This window comes from Salvelinus sp. IW2-2015, linkage group LG17, assembly GCF_002910315.2.
Source record: "Salvelinus sp. IW2-2015 linkage group LG17, ASM291031v2, whole genome shotgun sequence".
NCBI lineage: Eukaryota > Metazoa > Chordata > Actinopteri > Salmoniformes > Salmonidae > Salvelinus > Salvelinus sp. IW2-2015.
Window position 1 is genome coordinate 1,737,266 of NC_036857.1, and position 3,519 is coordinate 1,740,784.

A 3,519-nucleotide genomic window follows, 5' to 3' on the forward strand; every position below is an offset into this window, starting at 1 on the left:
AGAACACAATGATTATAATGCATGCTGCGCTGGAAGGTAGTTCATTAGGGTCACGTTGCAGAAGAAAATGTTCCATAGCTTCATTCAACATCAAAAGTAACTAACAAAGTATTATCAGGGAGAGGATCAAGAGAATGACTTCACAAATATGAACACGCATACTGCTAGATTCCCTAACAAAGCGACGGGACACATAAGAACTGATTTCTGGAGTCTTGGTCTTTACTAAAGATGGGGGAAGCTTGTATTTCTCTGCGACACAACACTACTACTTAATGTTCTAAATGATTTCTTTATTCAGACGAAGGGCGTACGCTATGGATCCCCCATGGCTCTTAACTATCTAATTTGTATGTGAGTTACATGGAGAAACAGTCTATTTTCAATTTTCAATATTTTCCATATTTCTTACCTAACATCATTATTTGGAAATGGTATATTGATGATATTTTTTCTGTGGAGGGGTGATGCAAAACAGCTCCATGTGTCCATGCTTTTCTTAACTCCTGTTCTGAGCATCTGAGATTTACTATGCAATCTGATACACGTCAAATCAGTTTTCTTGATCTTCTGATCTTGTGAAAGATAATGTTCTATACCTGATCTTTACAGGAAACCTACTGATCGTAACAGTTTGTTGAGGCTGATAGTTGTCACCCACTTCCCTTGAAAAACAGTTTGCCCTCAGCACCAATTCTGTCAAATCAAAAGAATTGTAAAAACAATCAGATTTCGACAGAAATATGGCTGAGACGCAAAGAAAATTCAAGGAGAGGGGGTACAAAAATGGTCAGATTTAATACTGCCATGAGAAAAATCAAAAACAAAACAAAACGAGACAAGGTCTTGAAAAAGGTCATTCTCGCAAAAATAACCATTCTTGCGTTCTAACTACCTGCTATTCAAATGCTCTGAACAAATTAAGGGAATCGTTCACAAACATTGGCACATTCTAAGATCCATGATAGTATCGGTAATGTGTTTTAGGACCTTCCCTTGGTCGTATTCTCGCGGCGAGGCAGAAACCTCAGAATCAACGGTAACTCTGATTTACACCCCAATTATCCCTGCACAGCTGTTATTGCGCCCCTACTGGATGGAAACTACAAATGTAATGCGTGCTAATTGCAATGGCCCTTTATAAATGTAGATCCTTTAAACACCCCCAAACAGGGAAACAGATCCCAATCAAAAGGTGTTAGGTTCACGTGCTCCACTAAGCAGTTAATTTATCTTATAACTTGTCCTTTGGTAAAAAATATGTGGGTAAAACAAAAGTACGTATCTCGAGCATCGTAACACCATTAGGTGCAAAAACTGGACTTACCCAGTGTGGGGCCACTTTTTGGAAGAAAACCACTCGATTTCGTCTCTACGTTATATTGGCATCGAACATGTCATCCTCCCTTCGGAGAGTGACCTCGACAATTATTTAAAAACGAGAGAGCTGCGTTGGATCTTTAATTTAAAGACCCTTGCTCCTTCGGTCTCAACGGTAGACTTTTGATCTGAAGCCATTCTTTGATTATTGTGACTTGCTATTGTAAATGTATGTATAGGTCTATTTAGCCAAATTTATGATCGTACGCTATCCATTTAGGTTTTTTGTATGCTATTTTAATATATGAGAATTAACCAATGACATCAGGCCACACCGGCCATGATTACAGACGCCTGTGTGTGCTTTTGACACTATATAAATGAGTCATCCTGCAGTGTTTGTCATATACCCTGATGAAGACAGCTTGTCTGTCCAAACATTGGACATAAATATTTTTCCACCCCTCTAGCCAGCACCTCGCCTAAATAGGTGTGCGTTTATTTTGCCTCTAGATTCTCCAGAACCTATACCTGATCGCCTTCTGTTCTGAATCCCCCCCCCCCCCCCACAAGTCCCCCTGTTTGTTTCTCCAGAACCCATACCTGATCGCCTTCTGTTCTGACACCCCCCCCCCCCCCCCCCCCCCCCCCCCTCCAAGTCCCCTGTTTCTCCAGAACCCATACCTGATCGCCTTCTGTTCTAACCCCCCTCTCCCAAGTCCCCTGTTCTCCAGAACTTTATACCTACGGAGGAGCGACTTCTATGAAGGTACTTTGAATGTTTTTTGCACTTCAGAGTGTTGGCTTCACGTTGGACCAGGGCTTGAAGCTGATGTGTGCAGAGCAGCACCAGAATTAAAATAAAACACATCTTACCCTTTGTAGTTAATAATTCCAATGTGAAACGGGATAAACTATCCTTAACTCGCATTGAAAAGTCCATCCATCTTCTCCCTAATTTCTGAATCACGCTTGTAAAGTCAGTAGGATACTTGATAATGCTTCGCGAGGGGGAAGGGAAGGTTACCTACACATGCACAACACATTGTAAAGATTTCCATCTGCATACAGACAGAGGAATACGTTTGAGGTAAAAGGGTGAGGGCATTTCATAGGCACTGATTTGTTTTTTGTGTGTTGGCCTGGAAGAAATGCCCAGAAAAGTAAAATAATGTATTACCCGGTTCCCATGTTTTAATATACCGTTTCTGTTTCTGGAACAGTATAGATCATTTTGTTCCTGTTTCTGATTCTTTTCCTTGAAAAATGTTCTGTTCTGTTCCCTGAACCGGTTCCAAACCCTGCTCTGCACACACCTGCTCCCTCACTTGAATTGGTTATTTCACATGCACCATCTCTCCCTCTGTCTCACAAACAATCCTGGTTTCACCTCCGTTACTCTCTTTAGTCAAAGTATGCTTTTCATCTCTCCCTAATGTACACTCCCTGTAGAGGAGTGTGTACCCTGCTGCTGGCAGAAGCCTGATGGGGGACAGGATGAGTGGACTGAACTGGATGGGTTCTCTTCTGTTGTGTCTGGTATCTCCTTACACCTGGGACTGAAAACCTACTATTCATCAGTAAGCTGTGTGTACCGTACACTGTAAATGAAGCAAATTGTTTGTAATCTGTTCCTGGTGTAGTCGGTATATGAGGTATATTGTAATTGCTTGGTTAACGAAGCCAGCTCTGCCGACAGTTCCAAGGTACAGTATTTCAACTAGCTACCTTCACATACTGTATTCTTTTTCTAATGACTTCCAGGTAAAGTTCACTCGTTGAGTCTGCTGCCCATCAAAAACAGCCCAGACCTGGAACTACCATATTACGTCAAAAGGAAGACGAGGGGGAGGAGACAGCTACTGAGGACGATGACGAAGAGCAGGAGATTCTACTCTGAATCAAACAAAATGGTGGACTGACTGTCATGTCCAGGGATGCCACAGAGGAACAGAAGGGAAGGATTCTTACGCTCTTCTACAGCCAACATTCTCTTCAGCTTTTGTTCAAAACCTATCGCAGAGTTTTACCAGTGGTAAAACGGACAGACACCCTCAACTGTATCAAATGCATATACTGTTGCTGTCAGTGATGTAAACAGGAGTTTTAACTTTATAATATGTGAAGTGACCAAACCTCAGGTAACCTTAATAATGTGGAAAGGTTTACAGAATGAAGACTACCGATGTTCAATACATT